We start from the raw sequence: 19,583 nt of genomic DNA on the forward strand, positions 1-19,583 counted from the left end.
TTTGGATTTAATAATCACCAAAAGGTTTAATTTAAATAATTAAATAAGGATACATTGACTATATAGGGAAGAAATTGGTAAAATATGAATAGTTGAATCACTAACTACATGTGCCACTGCCAGGGATATAATTCTTGCACACTAAAATATGCAATCAAGTGCAATTGTATATAATATCATAGCCAAAGAAAAATGCATTAAATACATAATTAATCCAGTTACATCACTCATGTTTGCATAAAGCATAAAGAGACAAGAATAAAGTAAATAACCATAACATAAAATCCATCACATAACATAATAAAAAAAGATGTCCAAATACTAGATAATTAGATATCATCATAGATCTAATATCATCTAAAAATGGCATCAACATGCAAATATGATAAATTGAATAGCATAGTAGTCTAGCATCTATGATACTGAATCAAAGTATAACATTTGACCCTTAGGTCATCTCAAAGTACATATAATAAGAGTATCAATTATCTCTCGACTAAAAAATAGACAAGGTACAAACTACAAACATGACAGGCACTACACAAAGCATATGAATGAAGATGTAATGCCAAATAGACATCAAACAAGAAGACATAGGTAGAAAAAAATAGAAAATCCTATGATTGAGATTACAACACAAGGTACAATAGTCACTATTTTCAAGAATATGGACATGTTATTGAGAATTGAATTAGAACACATTTAAGAGGCAACTAAAATAGATGGTTGAGCGAGACTACATGCTTTAGTTATCTTAAGACTGGTCATGTCAGTAGAAATTGTCCAACTAAGTCACTAAATGCCGAGTAATGGAAACAATAAAGAGAAAGAAAAGGTCAATGTAGAGAATGTAAAGGTACAGATGAACAAGACATGGAAGAAGAAGGAAGATTGTAACACATCAAGCTCAAATTAGGTCACTTTATCCAATGATTTAGGTGATCACATCACCCCCAACTAGGCAATAAATAGGTATGTATGAGATTGATATTTCAAAAGCTATATTATGTATTTGTTCCAAGAATTTGAGATCTCAAAAGATTATATATGCATGAATTAAGATGCAATGTATTGGTTATAACCTAGAATAAATCTATAGTTTTGTTGTTTTCTATGTTTGTGTCAAGCATGGAAGACATTACTATTGTTACCAAGCAAGGAAATGAATAGTGGTTATTGTCGAGTTATGGAGAAATGGTAGTAAGTGTTGAGCTCAAAATGTTAACCAAGCATGTTGAAAGTCCTTTGATAGCTGAGCTTACAATTATGTAAGCACTGAGCATTTATTACCGAATATGAAGGGTTATATAGTTGATTTTTGAATCATTTTCACTTACTAGAGTTTATAGAGTGCACAAAAAGCATGAAGGTGAATTGAGAAAGAAGATTCAAGCGTTTGAGAACTGGATTCAACTGCTACTCATCATCAATCGTTAGATTTGAAAGGTATTAAATTATTGCCAAGTTACACTATTTAAATTTTTGCAAACCCTAGATATTTGAAATAGCATCTAGCTCTTTTAAAAATGTTAGGAAAGAGGGGAAATAGGTTTTTAATGGTCAATTAATAATAAATGATGTTAGGCAGCCCCCTTTCTAAGCTATACCTAAGATATCATATAAAGACGACCTGTCTGGTGTGTTATCAATGAGAACACCAAAAGTATTAATGATAAAAGATGTTAGATGTTGTTATACAAGAAGGATAGGAGAAGTAGGTGACATAGAGATAAGAAATTCCTACAAAAAATTGTGTCATAATGGAGTCTTGAGGGAAGAATATAAAATTGTTGAACAAAAAGGGTTAAATTGTGCCCTATATTTTCCTCAAGTGTTTAAGACCAAATGGATATAGATTGTTCTGAGCCACATACATGATAACTATATCTAGTTGGAAGGTGGATCAGTTAAGCTCACAAAAAGGATCATTAATTGAGTAATAGGGTACCCTACCCTTGATTGACCTAAGAGCATGTGTAGTGATGCAAAGGAGGTGATTGCGAAGAATACATGTGTAATATGGAACAAAAGAGGGATGTCTATTGACACAATATTAGATCCCTTAATTGACTTTGTAGTAAGAGTGATTGCTAAAAATTTCTTTCAGTCTAGCAGATTGAACAATGTATAATGCATGATTATTGATTTGGGTTACAAGATAGTAAAGAGAGACCATTCTTATGACCTTGTTGAGTTGCAACTACAACAATTATCAAAAAACTCAGAGGCCATCAGGAAAGAAAAAAAGTGCATCATATAAATTTGGTTCTTTACTTGTTTGCATATTATTTTATGAGCAAAACACCTTCCCCACTTTTGGCACAATTTCTTGGAAGACCAACAAGCCAATTGCTCAACAAATTTCAGAATTCATAGAATAGTTTGGAGATAATTTTGAGTCAGTAATTACTAGCTACTTTGAAGATTTTAAGAAATACATGAAATAGAGGTTAAGGATGCTTGTATCACTTGTGTAGAAACACTATGTTGATGTTTGCTTACTAGTCAATGCAAACTACATGTATGTGAAAGAAGCTATACCTAGGGTCAGATGGATGAAGCCATTTCCATATGAGATAAATGTAGATGAGGCCTTTGTAAATATTAAAACTCTATTAGTAGAAGATATTGAAAAGAGTGCCACCTCATTTAGTAATTATGAGGAAGCCAAATCAAGGATAACAATAGACTTGAAAATAACTACTTTTCTTAGGAAGAAGTACAAATTAGTGAAAAAAAGAAAGGAAAGATTTGGTGAAGGAAATGAAGAAGAAGAAGAAGAAGATGATGATGAAGAGGAAGAACAAGGACACGACCTATTGGAATTAACTCAAGGTCAAGGAGAGGATCAAGAAGAAGATGTAGAAGGTGCTAAGGGAGAAGAAGCCAAGGAAGCACCAAAGGACACAAAGGTCAAGAAGAGAAAGGAAAAACAAAAAATAATGGAGAAACTTGAAAAGCCTGTGAAGAAGCCACAATAGAAGCCTATAGTACCTACTACTAAGTTAAGCACAAGGGAAGCCACTATTCAAGAAAAATAATTTACAAAGCCTAAAGGCAAGAGGAAACCTGACATAACAGAGTTGAGTGAGTCTATTAAGAAAAAATACAAGAGATTGAAGAAAAAATTAGTGCCTCAACTAGATTTAGATGAGGAGAAAATAGAGTCAAATGACATGAGTCAATTTGAAGTGGTTATCCACAATCCCTCCTTTAATTTAGAAAATTTGTGTGATAATATCAAGTCAAATGCAGATTTATCTAGTTTCACACATACTAATTTTGATAAGATAGGGAGAGTTGATCAAAATATAGTTGAGGAAGCCATATATGTCATGATGGCTACATTTAAATTAACTCCTTTATAAATTTCCAACTCACTACCCAAGAGTCTATATGACCGAGTTGAGAAAAAATGGAAATATAGCTTGCAAAGTGAAAGAAAAATTAGGGAATCAACATTAACCCAAGTTATGCCAGAATTAGACAAAAGAAAGATTTCTAAAGCTATAGAAAAGCACAAGACAAAATTTCCCCCCATATATAGGGCTTTCCATATCTTGACAAAGAATATTGAGGATGTGGTTACCAAAAGCACAACAATTTTGAAATCAATCTAAGGGTCATCCACTCCAGCAATCAAAGACAAAGGTGAGCAAAAAATGCAATATCCTAAGAAAAGTGAACAAGAGGCAACAAATAATGCAAAAGAGGTTCCAGTCAAGGATGGTAATGCGGAAGGCACTAAGGAGACAACATTAGAAGAGGTCACAACTGATGAAGAGCAGTAAAATGTTCAAGATGAACAAGTGCCAAGTGTCACTCCTCCACATATAGACCAAGTGGTTTAATAGGAATAAGTAAAAATAAAGGATGTTCCTAATAATTCATCTCAAAACATCAATATCTTGACTGAAGAAGACTTGTAAAAGATATTAAAGGATTTCACCATGACAAAAAAATAATGTACTAATCCTATACTAGTGAGAACATATGAGATTGAGAAGATGAAACTCACATCTACAGGGGAGAAACCACAAGATACATCCAATGTGCCCCCTTAATCTACTAAGGTGAATAATACATATTCAAAGGATAAACAATTAGATAAAATTGTAAACCAAGGACAATAGGATGCAACACACCAAATACCATATGTTATGCCAACTATTGTATTTGAATTGAAAGAGGTAGAAGCAAAAAATGTCATACCATCAATGCCAAGTCTCAACAGTTCTAGTTTATAAGCTTTGGTAACAATTGAAAAAGATGGAACTGAAGTGAAACTAGGTCAGGAAGCAAGTCCTGCACTTGTCACACAAACACAAGGTGAAGCACATCAGGAAAAGGATAAAGATGATAAGTGTAAAGATTTGTAGGTGACTATTGTAGTAGAGGAACAAATTTTCATATAGACTTTGGTTACCTTACTAATATTTGTTACTCCTCCCAGTAGTCAAGCTCTTTAGAGGTGAAGCACACATGTTACACCTCTTCAAATATCATGACCAAGTGCAAGTACATCAAGGAGCATAGATGATACATCTTTTGGAGATGTACGTTTAGATGAGGTGATTGAGTTGCCCAAGTTTGATCTAGAAACTATCATAGTTGAAGATATGAGCATTCTATAGGAATCTTTGTAGAGAAAGAAGACACAAGAAATGATGAGAAGGGAGTATAAGAAAAAACAAGTTTTGCATGAGATAAAATACATATTTTATGATGCTTTTAGTCTCCCCAAGGTGAATTAAGACAAACCCATCATTGAGAAACTTGTCACTATTGTTGATAAAATAAAAGATGAAGATCTAGACACAAATCTTAAACTTTTAGAATGCTCTAAAAGGAAATTTCACACCAAGGTACTTGAGAAAATATCTAGTGCTATTGCACTAAGAAAAATTGATCTAGCAACCAAAATGGAGAGTGTGAAGAATGTGTTAGAGAATATTTTCTCTCTATACACCAAGCTATGTGATGTGAATCTTTTCACATAGGAAGTTTAGAGGGCTATTGACCAATTGTAAGGAAGTTTATGAACTACATTTACTACTCTTAAGTTATCTCTTGGTGAAAGCCAAGATCATTTTCAGAGACTACTGTCCACACAAGGCATGCTTGGCAAGATGAAAGCACAATATGCAAATATTTGAGCAACCTTGATAAGTATTCAATCCATGTTGACCCCACACATGGAAGTGTTGCATAAGGAGCAAGCCTATGGTGAGACATTGATGAAGAAACATAACCAACTTTCAACTCATGATGGCTTAGTTGACCTTGCTACCCAGCTAAATATTCAATATCAATCTATAGAAGTAGCATGCAACAATTGGGATGCAACCCTAAAGATTATAATGGAGATCCATAAATAATTTTTGGATAAATACACTATTAGTGTACTACCCATGACATAAGTGTCAAAAAAGGGGGATTATGAAGTTTTGAGTAAGGGAGGAGTAATAATGCAAAAATAGAAAACAACAAATCTACTTTGAAAGAGTATCAAATTTAGATACAAAAAGGAAATATTTACTTAGGGGAAGTAATGGAGAAATAAGGTATGATAGTTAGTCATCCATTTTGCAAAATTTTGAAGTTTCAAAATTTTGTATAAGAGCTGAGTCACAGATATATATTTTCTGAGTTATGCTGATAATAAGGATTGTATATTCATGGCAATGTGTTTTTGCCACTCGTGTCAAAGGGGGAGATTGTTGATCTCAGATTGGTTTTGACAAGGTAGTCACAAAAGACTTAGTCATTATCTATTAGTATTATAGAGTGAGCCGAACAATTAGTGCAAGTCGAGTGATGAAAGCATGCCGAGCATTAGTTGTTAGAGAATACATGTCGAGAAATATATCTAGTATGTGCCGAGTCACTCATGAGCCAAGTAGTCTATAAACTCTGAGTGATTCGATAGTTGAGTAAATAGTGTATGATAAGCCATTCAGAAGCTGAGTTACAACATTGAGAATGTAGTGATGGCCGAGCATTAGAGCCCTCAGATGTCAAGTGAGCACTTTTAGACATAATTATTTGTAATGGAACAAACTTCTATGTAAACCATTTTTGGGCTAACATAATGATTGTTTTACAATTCTAGAAGATATTTAATGAGGTATATTTTGAATTCCTATGTAGTACACACAACCAATTAGATTAAGGGATGTTAAAGTGGCAATATGGATCAACCTTAACCATTGATTTGTACCTAACCCTAGTCCACCTATGTTTACTTAAGGAGGAAAACCATAAAGAGTTTGTGATGAGTGGAAGGAGATGAATGCTAAGTGCAGAGAGAGAATTCATGGTGGCTATGGAGGTTGTGACAATGATCTAAATTGTAGAATCAGTTAGAGAGAATAGCAGAAAGCAGAAAGAGGATAGAGGAGACATATCTATTCAGAAGGATCAAGGATTCATTAGGAAAGAGAAGATTTGACATGTAGAAATAGAGTGCTAACCAAAGGATCATGGTGATGAATAATTCTAATAGGTGATATAGAGAGAATCTCCTAACAAATTAGTCTTAGAAAACTTTTGTAAATCTCTTAATCAAGTGCTTGCTTAATTGTAAGTTTACGTACTCTAATAAGGTACACTTTTAGTAGGGTGTTGAAATCCTTTAACAAGGTGAGACCTAAAAATATTTGTAAGCCTTTAATAAGGAAAACCCCTCATAGGGTAGATCATAGTTTATGGTCAAACTTATTGTAACCATAACTGGCTACACTTTACAGCTGCAGCAGTGAAGATTTATGGGTGTCATCCTCATCCCAATTTTACCTTCTCATAGGAGTTTTTCTGGGTAAAAAATTTACTATGTTATGCTATTTGTTTCATGCTACTGATGAACATGTGTAGTTAGCTATTTCAGTTTACATGATAAATTATGAGATGGATGTGTGGTGAATGTTTTATGGTTAATGTTTTGAAGTGCTGAATCATCCACCTCTTAGAGTTTACTTTCCCATTTTTATTTCTAACATATTGAAAAGGTTATTCCTTAGATACCTAATTTTAAAAGAGAGACTCTTTGTGCAACATTATAGACATCTAAAATGTGGATGAAACAAAGTGGAGAATCACTTAGAGTAGAGACTACTTTTAGCATACAAAGAGATAAAGCTACATTGACAAGAAGTGCAAGTACACGTACACATGGAGATTAGGCCAGTGGCATCTAAACAAGAGAAGAAGAAGACAAGAAGATTGATGAAGGACTTTCCCTACTTATGAAGAGTGAACATAAATGTAAAAAAATTCTTGTTTGTTGGACATGTAAAGAACTTTATCATTATTCTTCTAAATGTCCCAAGAGAGTAAAGAAGGTTAACCCTAGAAATCCTTATAAGTCAAAAGTTTCTAAGGATTTATTTTATGCTGACAAGAATGCTGAAGTTTATTTTAAGATGATAAATTTATCAAAAGATAGTGACGATAAGAATGATGAAATAGGATTTGTTGCTATTAAATAAGAAAGTCCTAAAAAATAATTAAAATAAGTTAAAGAAGAAAACATACTTGTATCATCAATGGAAAAGAAAAAGTCTAATTGGATTATAGATAGTGGATGTTCCCATCACATGACTAGAGATATGAATAAATTTATTGAATTCAATAGTTATGATGGAGGAGTATTTAGAGTTGGAAACAATGCAACATGTCACATAAAAGGAAAAAGGATCTATTTCACTTGATGGAAAGACTAACAATGAAGATGTTTACTTTTTGGACATTTTGAAACATAATCTTTTGAGTGTTGGATAACTAGTTGATAAGAGATATTAGTTGCAATTTACAGAGAAGACTTGCATTATCAAGAGAAAAGATGGTAAGTTGATTGATACTAGTAAAAGAACAAGAGGTAATGTATTTTAGTTTAACCCTTCTAAAATGACATGTTTAGTTGCAAAGGTGGATGATAGTTGGTTATGGCATAAGAAATTTTTTCATATAAACTTTGATAACATTGTGAAGATTAGTACTACATTCTCCGTTAGAGATTTACCCAAGATTGTGAAACCTACTAACATGATGTGCAAAGAATGTATATTGGAAAAACAAAAGAAAAGTTCATTTCCAAGCGAGAAATTTACTACTTCAGAAAAAATGGCAATTGTGCATATATATCTAATTAATCCTACAAGAACAAGAGCATTTTTTGGTGAAATGTATTTCATGCTTCTTATTGATGATTTCACTAGAATGATGTGGGTTACATTTTTAAGAGATAAATATGAAGCTTTTGAGAAATTCAAGATATTTAAGAGTAGAGTTAAGAATGAATTTGGTCTAAAAATACTGGAGATCTGTTAGAGGAGGATATTTTATTACAAATGAGTTAAATTTTGTGTGTGAAGATAATGGTATTAGAGACAACTTTCATCCCCTAAAACACCAAAAATAAATGGAGTAGCAAAGAGAAGAAATAGATCAATTATAGAGGCAACAAGAGCAACGATATTTGAGAACAATGTATCCCATGTATTTTGGAGAGAAGTAGTAAACACAAAAATATACACTATGATCAAAGTATAGATTAGACAAGGCACTGGTAAGACACCTTATGGGCTTTGGTTTGGACATGCATCTTCTATTAAGTACTTTAGAAGCTTTGGAAGTAAATGCTATATTAAAATTGATGATGATATTGGAAAGTTGATTTAAGAAGTGATGAAATAATGTTTCTTGGTTATTCATTGAAAATAAAAGCATACATATGTTTTAATCAAAGATCAAAGACTATTGTCGAAAGTGCTAATGTAAGAGTTAATGAAAATTTTAGAATTTAGGAGATGATACTTGACTATGATTCTGATGGAGAAAATAATCAGAGAACTAACATTCAAAATGCTGAAAAAGAATTATTTTATGAAACTAACAATGATTTATAGAATGAATTACAAGGAGAATAACCTAGATCTGAACCTAGAGTAGAAACTAGACTTGAAATTGTGACACCTAACATAAATGTGACAAAATATCACCCTAATGAATAGATAATTGGAAGTGTGAACAAAGGAGCTATGATATGGAACAAGGTAAGTGAGAAATTGTGTTTGATTTCTCAATTTGAACCTAAGAATAGTTATGAATCTTGCAAATATGATTATTGGATTAAAGCTATGAAAGAACTAGAGAATATTGAAAAGAAAAAGACTTGTGGATAGGTTCCTAGACCTAAATATTAGAGTGTTGTTGGAACTAATGGGTATTTATGAACAAGATGAATGAACAAGGTGAGGTTTTGAGAAACAAAGAATGATTGGCATGTAAAGGTTATTCAAAACAAGAAAGAAATGATTTTGAAGAAAATTTTGCACCAGTTGCTAGATTAGAAGTAGTGAGAATATTTTTGGCATATGCAACTAACAAGAACTTTAAAGTATATCAAATGGATATCAAATCATATTTTCTAAATGAAGAACTTGAACAAGAGGTATACATTGAATAGTTTGATGGTTTTCCTTTGACAAATAAATAGGATATAGTTTGTAGATTGAAAAATACACTATATGGAGTGAAACAAGCACCTAGATCCTAGTATGCAAGATTAGATAAATATTTGACAAGTTGAGATTTGTGAAATGCAATGTTGATAGTAATTTTTATTTGAGAAAGAATGATAATGGTTTAATGATTTTTTAAGAATTTTTGGATGACATTGTTTTTGGAGGTAATGATGAAGCAAGCAAAAGTATTTTTAGAAGAAATGAAGAAAGAATTTCAGATGAGTATGATTCAAGAGATGTAATTCCTCTTGGGATTTCAGATTGTATAGAATAAAGATAATATTTTCATATCAAAATCTAAGTATCCTGAATATTTGTTGAAAATATTTGGATTGGAAAGTTGTGAAACTATTGGAACATGTATGGTAACTGGATGTAAGTTATCTAGTAAAGATGAATCCCATAGTGTTGAATAGAAAAGGTAAAAAATATGATTGGTGAATTGCAATAGTTGACACATACGAGACTTGATATAGCTAACATAGTTGGTATTGTGGAAATATTTTAGGTATATCCTAAAGAGACAAATTATGCAACAATAAAAGGATTTTTTAGAAATTTGAAAGACACACATGATTATGTATTATGGTATGACATATCACATGATTTTACTTTATGTGCATACAATGATGCTAATTGGGAAGAAAGTGTAGATGAAAAAAAACACTAGTAGTCAAGGCATTCTTCTTGGGAGGAAGATTAGTTTCTTGGCCGAGAAAGAAACATGATTGTATCTCATAGAGCACACCATAAGCAAAGTATGTAGCAGTAGCAAATAATTGTAATCAAATTATTTGGATGAATCAAACATTGGAAGAGATTAGAATAGAATTCACTAAGGTTGTTACCATACATTATGATAATACAAGTACATATATCTATTAAGTATCACTTTTTGAGAGAGAAATTTGGAGAGAAAGAAATTAGATTGAGTATGTTAGCACAAAGGAGTAGATAGTAGATACATTTACAAAACCTTAGGATAAGGATATATTTGAGTACTTGAGAGGTATTCTTAGGGTTATGCACCAACCTAATTTTGAGTAATTGATGCAGAGGTTGCATCAATCCAACTAATAACAGAGCACTATTTCTTTATCTAGGCTGCATGTTTGATGCTTCTCTTATGGGGGAGTATTTGTGATAAAGATGAGTCATTGAGGACTCTTGGTATTATTATTAACAATGTCTTTAAACACTTGAGATTATTACATATTGTGTTGGACATGATTGAATTTTGAGAATTGACATAATGATTCCTTTGTTGTTGTTTTCAATGGAGAAGATAGTTACACATGAAAAATATCCTATGGAAAAGATGAGTACATGAAAAAAATTATACTTGATACATCCTTTGGGGGAGAAATGTATATGAAGAAGAGATGGTTATGTATGAGGGAGATTAACACATTCCTTATGCATGTTGTTGGTTACATTCATGGGTAGCATGAATGGGGGAGAAATCTACACGAGGAAGAAATATGTACTACATATGAGAAAGAAATGTATTGTAGACAATGAAGATATATATTTGGTATTCATGGAACTTAGATGTTTTTCATCTATGTTGCCATCAATGTAAAAGGTGGAGATTGTTAACACAAATGCTGATAGTATTCCTATGGGGGATCATGTTAGCAGTGCATGGACATTATTTAGAGCTTATGTGTTGCATTCATGACAATGTTTGTCATTGATGTCAATCTACTTGTTATTCTATGAAGATTGACATAGTTATAGAGAAATTTTTTTTCACATGGGTTTGAGAATTGAAAGATCAGCCTATGCACACTTGAGGATATGTTCTAAATTATGTCTAGATTCTATAGCTAAGAGCACACATATAAATATGAAGATTGAATAGTTTATGAAGATTTTAGTGAAGGCAACTTTCAGACAACATTTTTGGAAAGTGGGTACTATTATTTTGATTCTATCTACTCATAGGGCTGGCATTGGATTAATTAGTCTGATATAGAGGTTGAAGACATGTTAGATATTCCTTGGTTAAGAGGAAATACTAAGATTTCCTCCATATGAAAAGTGATGAAGACTGTGAGTTGACAGTTTTCTTGTAATCTTGAAAATATGTAATATTGTAATATCTTAAGGATGTCCTATATTATTATTATAAATTAGGAAAGATTCAAGGCCAAATCAATAATTTTTTTTGGACTTGGTATAAAGGAAAGGCCATTTCCTTATGGTAGAGTGTGGTTTTAATTAGTGAGATTGTTGTGTGAACTTGAATACAAATATTTTTTTTTCTTAGAGAAGAGATTGATGAAGATTGTTGTTTGTAAGATTCAAAGGAATTGTATTAGCAAAGGAGTTTCTATATAGTTAGTTTAGGGATCTTGGATATGATTATTCATTTTTTTTTTTAGTGAAGACTATAAATTTGTGAGGCTATTTGGAGAATGGGTTGAGTTGTCCTCCTTTCAACTCCTAACATGGTTGGCACAACTACTAATAGGATTGGAATCTTCTAATATGGATTCAAAGTCTCCTAATAGGGACTCATATGTACCGATTGTATTTTATTGACTCCTAATAGGGTCTATCCTTTCACAATGAACTTTTATTTTAGTACATCATCTTATGGACATCATTGCTAATGATATTTTCCCTCTAATCAAGGGTTTTTCTAGCTAACATATCTGGTGTTATTGTGTATGGTTATCTTTCTATGGTTGTTGCATCTATTATTTACATGTTTCAAAATTGATAAAGATATTAAGAGTTCTTTTAATTGCACAACTTATTCACACAACCTCTTAGTTATCTTGGTGGACTTTACTTTCTAATAGAGAGTATATTGTTTGTTACAAGGTGTAACATATAATAAGACAAGAAATTAATTTGGATAAATCACTTATGAAATGTATGTTAGGATGAGAAATAACACGATTCCTCCACAAGAGAGATCTAATTAGCACAAGACCAAGTACTAATACATGATCTTCTCAATGTAGAATTCACTTAAGTTTTATTCCTCCATTCCTTAAGAGAAGGAATTGTAATGCAATAAATATGATGAAAGTAAATGCTACAAGAAAAAAAAGGAGAGAGATATAGGTTACCAAGATACAAACCTAAAAATGAACTATCAAACTTAAAAAATAAATTAAAAATATTTAATATTTGTGATGTATTGGCCTAGATTTGAAAATCTAGAAAATATAGAGGCCTCAAGAAATGGCTAACTTCCAAGGTCAAGGATGTCTTGGAGTTAATGAAAAATTGAGGGTTAGGGATGAATTGGGTGTTAGTGTTAAGAAGCATTGAGAGGGAGTGGAGGGTAAATGAGTTCAAACAAGTCACCTACTAATTCAACCATTGATTGGATCAAATTTAAAAGAAACTTCCAAAATATATAACATATAATTGAAAAAATAAAATAAAAGTAAATAATATTAGACATCCACACACATCACACATAACACAGTGATATTTCTCATGGAAACCACTGATTAGAGGGAGAAGCCACAATGGGGATGAAACCCACAAATCCTTCATTATAGTAAAAAGGTTTTCCATGTTAGGAGCCACAAATTTTATTTATGAGGTTTCACCCTATTAGGAGTATAAAGAAATCTGTTAGGATCTATCTCACTAGAGGATTTAAAACTCTTTCTGAGAGTCACCCTATTAAAGGATATAAAACAAAAGACCTATTAAATTCTATGTGATCAAGGGATATTCTTTCCACAACTATCAGAAAATAATAAGATGAATGATTTGGAAGTAACACTACTTTCCTGTAAGATCCACTCTTCTTTCTATTATTTGATGCTACTCTCTGAACTATCTCTGCTCAAAGCCCCAATCACAACCCTAACAAATATGAATTTCACTTAATAAATTCATCTCATAAAAACAACCTTTTCAGTAAGAGAAGTTCCATATAAATGCATAACTTATGCCTCTTAATCTTCACCAAAAATTCAGCTTTCAATCTTGGTGCCCTAATACCATATCCAATATACATATCTCGATGTTGTAATACATTTTCTTCCACCTTCTCAACTAATAGATTTACTTGTGATTTTACCAAAAATAGTCAAAATGAGTTTAGCCATCTCAAACATCTTCTAGAATATTGTCTACATTGAGTATATAATGTATAATTGATCATGTCTTTATCAACTAATATACATCATTATAACCACTATACTCACTACATTATCCATACTAGTCACCAGTCCAAGATGTACAATTCAGAGCTCAAGAATATAAACTCTCTAGCCTATAATTCCTTCTATAACTATAATGATTTCACATTGATCATGATCATGAGTTTTAGTCATATAAATAGTCTCTTATATTTATTATCATATTGTGTCTAATACTACTTCACTCAATTCTTGATCTATCATGGTAGCTACCAAAATATCTATATGTAGAAGTTCTCCCTATATATTGGTTACTTATACTTAGCCATTTTATGTTTACTAACTATATAATGTCCTTACTAGTTGATCCAACCATGTGCTATGACTATGTTGTTGTCAACAAAAACCAAAAACTCATCTACCTACGAACGCTCACCAAAATCCATCACAATGCTAAAAATTTCCCTCTTTTGCATTGATGAAAAAATCTATGTAAAAATATAAAAATATATCAACACTTCAGCAAAATTTGTCTAATAACTAATAAAATAAAAAATAGATATAAGTCACAACTTCCCCTAGCACTATACATCACTAACTATCTCATATTTTCACATGACCTTATTCTTCCCCTTTTGTCAGCAATGTCAGAGTTTCGAGAACTCAAATTTCTACAAGTATACATCTTCCCATCCTCACATTATGTCAATATCTATTTGAAATTTGTCTTTGATGACTCTAATGACATATCCTATGGAATGGTTCATAGCAATAATTTTATCATGTAGATCTAATACTAACTCTTCCATAGAATCCAAAATGTAAATGTATGGGAAACCAAGTATAACTTTTGCATTCTCCACCTTCTATTGCATCACCTATTATAGGGGCTAAATATGAATGTAATTCCAATAGATTAATAATCCTTTTTTCTTGTTCTACATTTGGATTCTTCATCTTGTGTTTGACCATTTTCACTTTAGCACTATATTCAGCTTTAGAGCTTGTGATGGGATAAAAAATTTCAACTAAGAAATCAAGCTCCTTTTGTGCATCATCTCCTCTTTTCTCCAAATCCTTAATAAAATAAAAGATCTTTGACACTTTTTCCAATAACTGATTGACCTTTTTTTAGTGTGGCCTTTACTAGATCCACAAACTCTAAAAGCATCTTCTTGTCTCTACCAATTGTCCCAATCAACTTGACATTCCTTTTATTTTCATAGTTACTGCCAACCATCTTCAATGTAGTAGTTTCTAGATCAAGAATTTGATCAGTGAAAAATTTATCAATGTATCCATCTAATCAATCATGGTTTCATTAGTGTTATACTTTAGATTTGGAACTATATCTACTATAATATCTCTTCCTAATTTCAATACTCTAACCTTCTTATTCTTTGATCTTATCACGTCCCTTTCTACCTTCATCTTCAACTTCTGAGAGAACTTGAGTAATTACTTAGGTCTCATCTTGGTAATATCAATAGTGGTTTGAGTGTCTTCTTATCCTTCTTCCTCCTCTATGCTTGCCTCAGTAATAGATTTTCCCTTCTTCTTTCACTTATTTCTCTTAGGCTCAATTTCCATTTCATAATGAATGTCTCTCTAATTGCCTTGTGACCTTCTTTCTACCTTGTCACCAGTTATTTAGTTTATACCTTTTGTGTGGGGAAAGCCTCTTCTATAGGAATGTATTCAATCAATACTTCATCTCCACTAATTTGATCGACATCTTGTGTTTCAATGTTGTGGATTAGCTTAGGAATATTTGACACGACTTCACCAACTATCTCTTTAGGAGTAGATGCACCATCAATTTTCACAATATTAACTCATCAATTTTTTCTTGTTCATTAGTAACTTTTCATTCCTTTGGTTCTTTGTGATATCCCCATTTTGGATTAGAATCTTAGTGAATAAAAACAATAATAAGAGAAAATAAGGTAATTTATTCTTAAAATAATAAAATAATATATAAACATAATAGTATAATTGAAATATTATTATATTTAAAAATTATATTATATTAATAAATAAATAATGATAATAACATCATATACTAAAATTAATATAAAATATAAAAATAAAAAATTATAATAAAATACAATAATAATAATATATGATATAATTAATTCACATTAGCAAACTACACACAAAATACAAAAAGGAAGAAGGTAAAATAAATAATTTGATTATATAGAAATCAAGTTAATGTTTGAGAATGACAAAAATAAGAATAGAGGCAAGAGCTTACAACACAATAGTAAATTATAAACCTCTTATATGAGAGGTGTTGGGTTCAACTCTACTCAAGCTTAATCACAACAAATAATAATAATTAATATTGGCTTTGGCCTATTACCATAAGAAAAGAGAGCAAAAGAAGGGAAGAAGATTAATATTTTTAGAGATATATTGAACATTTTGTAACCCAAGCTTCACTGATAAATTCTAAGTGAAACCCTAAGAAATTTCATCTTATAGCCAAAAAATTCATTGTTAAAAATTGAAATTAATCTTTGTTTAGTAGAGATCTATTATTTTGGTAGCAATAAACTAATATCCAAGGTTCTGTAAAAATACCAAATAAAATTATTTTAATAAAAGAAAAAAGTTATAAATTATAATAAATATTTAGGTGTTGAATCATATATTATGAGGAAGATGAATCAACAATAGAGGAAGTGGCAATTCTCTTTTGTAGCTTGATTCGTTTGTAGTGCTATGCACCAAAACCTTCACAAATCAGCTTACCATTGATTTAAAAAAAAAACAAAGTCAGTTAAAGCTAAGGAAAATGTAATTATTGAATTAGAAACATTTCCTCTTTCCTTGGCAGTGAGTTGGACTAGGAATTAAGCAAAAAATTATTCCAAGATCAAACAGTGAATCATAGATCTCAACTACAAGTCCACGCCTTGGATTTGACCTAAGTTTGGAACATCCACAAGGTAGCGAATGATGCAAGTGGAATTTGTGCTTGCCTCTAATAGATCCAATGACCTCTCTAAAGGAACATTTCAACCTTCTAAAAATTAGAGTTTTTAGAGCCTTCCCAAGGCTTCCAATAATGAGTTCCTAACCTCCTAGATCAAGGGCAACTCACCCAATCAATAACTCTTCCTATTTCCTTGTATTTCCTCTAAAGGACTTTATCCTTCTAAGAACCCTTACTCCCACAGCTCTAGGATCTTCACTAAATCTGAAAACCAACTTATCAAATAGACTTCTAATAACTTGTTTCATCACCCCCCTCAATGGGTTTCAACCGTTCTTGGCTCCTTAACCCTTGTTTGGTTGAACTATGCAAACCGATTAGAAGACTAAATCAACAAAAACTATTTTTTAAAAATATTTTCTCAATATTTACCTGAAAAATACTTTAAAAAAAAAAACATTTTTGAGTACACATTTGAAATTTTTAAACAATATCTGAATTTGGCATCTGGGTTTTACTAATTTCATATCTAACTCTAAAAACCCTCCCAAAATCTTATTTTCCTTGCTATTTTTGAGTTTTCTGATTGTATTCATGTGCCAATAATTGAATAGGGATATAAAATGGTTAAATACTGTCCATTACCATTCCTATTTAGTTTCCACACACTCACACCCTATTTAGGTAACCACAGGGACATGAATCTATGTTTGAACTGCTATTTTCATGCTTTGTTTCAATGGTTCACCAATCATGATCAGCCATGATTTCAATAAAAAAGATTCCAAGCTTGGTTTTTGTGCTTAATTTTTTTATTAAAGCCACTAATATACAATTATTTGTTTGTCCAATAGACCATGGAAGGTAGTGACCATAGATAAGAAAGACTAATCCATGAATGGATTCAAAGCCCTTATGAAGAAAAGAAAAGCCAAAACTATGGAAAGTATCTACAAACACCATTTTCTTCTATTCTAGAAAGAAAATAAGGAAGGAAATAACATGTAAATAATGGAATGAAATAACCTAATCCATTTACCTAATCTACAATCAGAAATATTCAAGAAATCTGTTTGACACACTCAACAAACAAGACAAAACTTGCTAAAAACTTGCTCAAACTTGATTGAAACCTCTTTACATAAGTATTTTCATGATTTAAAAATTTTCAAAGATAATTTACCAAGTAATTTTATGCTCGCCTTTCTTGAGTTGATAAAATTTGTCTAAAACTTATAAAGTTGCTAAGTTTTTGATTAAGTAAAACATGTTTTTTTTATAGGGGATCCTGAAAGACACCAGTTAACAAAAAAAATACCACTAAAAGTTCAAGTTTAGCAACCAAGCAATAGAAAAAAAAAAAATCCAAACCCAACCATTAGACATAAAGAAAAAACAAATGGCCAAAAGTCAGGGAATAAACAAAAAACTAGGAGCAACGATCAGGGTACTAATTCTTTAGTCTGCTCTACTTTCTTGAGTTCTAGCTCATCCATGGCCTCAGCGTCATCAGTCTTCAATTGACTTTCATTTTGGGAGACCTCCTCTTCCCTCTTCCTCTTTTCTACTCTCCTTCTTTTTCTTAGGTTCTCACCTTGCAAAGAAACATCCTCATCAACCACCTTAATTTCCTCTTTGTCCTTTTCCTCCTTTCCCTTTTTTCTTTCCTCCATTATTGCATGTAGCTGAATGATGTTATCATTAAGACCTTTTATTATGTTAAGGCTCTAGTTAGATGAGATATGGAGAGAGCTCTCCATCCTTTCCACTCTTTTTTTAATCTTAGAAACCCTTGCATCCAACTTGCTAATTCTAACATTACCATCCCCTCTTTCTAGCCTTTCCTGCCCCTACATCCTAAACTTTATCTCTTCAATTTCATGGAAGATCCATTTAATGGACCATAAATTGTCTACCAAACTATTGCTGGCATTGTTAAGGGGATTCAACCCCATTTACCATGTGTTGTTGTTAAGAATCACCAAAACTAGGTCAATAAGTTCTTCCAACTGAATTTTTCCATCCTAATGCAGGAGCATCCTGGGTGTAAGGGAAATCTTGCATCACCCAAAAACATTTTATTTTCAATCTTTTCTATTGTAATAAGAGCTAGTAGATAGGGTGGTTACTATTTATGGGGACTTGCTATTTTTAGTAAGTTTGTCATATGAGCTCAGAATGTTCTCATTTTCTAGAGAAAGGTTCATTTTAGAGATATAAGCCTACCATAAAAATCTCACTGCTTCAAGTCAAGTATCAGAGAAGTTATTATGAATTTTTGGTGGAAAAATTTGTAGAAAAGTTTACACGCTCATTGTTGGAGGCCTTAGAGTGCTTGGATGAGGTCTAAAAACTCGACGGAAAGGTGCTAGTAGGTAAAAGCACAAACTTGTGTCACCTTTTATAAAGGAAAAGTGATATCAGAATTTAAACTCTTCAAATTTAACAACATAAAAGTGGCACTTGTGTTTAGAATTTGAAGATGATGTAAACTAATGAAATGTGTAAAATTGGACGAAGTTTATGTTTGTAATTTTTTTAAAAAAATTGAGTGAAAATTTTATTTATTTTTGAATTTTTAAGTTTTGTCTTTTCATTTTTAAAAAATGCTAAAAATATAGAGTTTTTTTTCCTGTCAAACAAATATATGCAAATGTTCATATTTTAGTTTGATTATAGAATATGTTAGATTTGACATGTATGCGTAGTGCACCAAAAAAGAAAAATTGAAATTCGGCTAATATTTTTCAAGTTATAACTAGTCAAAGTCAAAGTCATCAGAAATTGATAGTTTTTTTCTCCCGTCAAACTGTTTCCATCAAATCTACATATTTTTTAAAACAAATTACATATTCTTGAAGAGGACTCTCTCCTCTAGTGCAGCATTAAAAAATAATAATTTTTGAACATAATTTACTATTTTTTCCTATTTTTGAATAGACATCTTCCTAAATCTTAAAATACCTACTTGCAATATTTTCAAATTATAACATATTATCCATA

This window comes from Cupressus sempervirens, chromosome 9 (genome assembly GCF_028749045.1).
Source record: "Cupressus sempervirens isolate cs-2001-9-10 chromosome 9, ASM2874904v1, whole genome shotgun sequence".
NCBI lineage: Eukaryota > Viridiplantae > Streptophyta > Pinopsida > Cupressales > Cupressaceae > Cupressus > Cupressus sempervirens.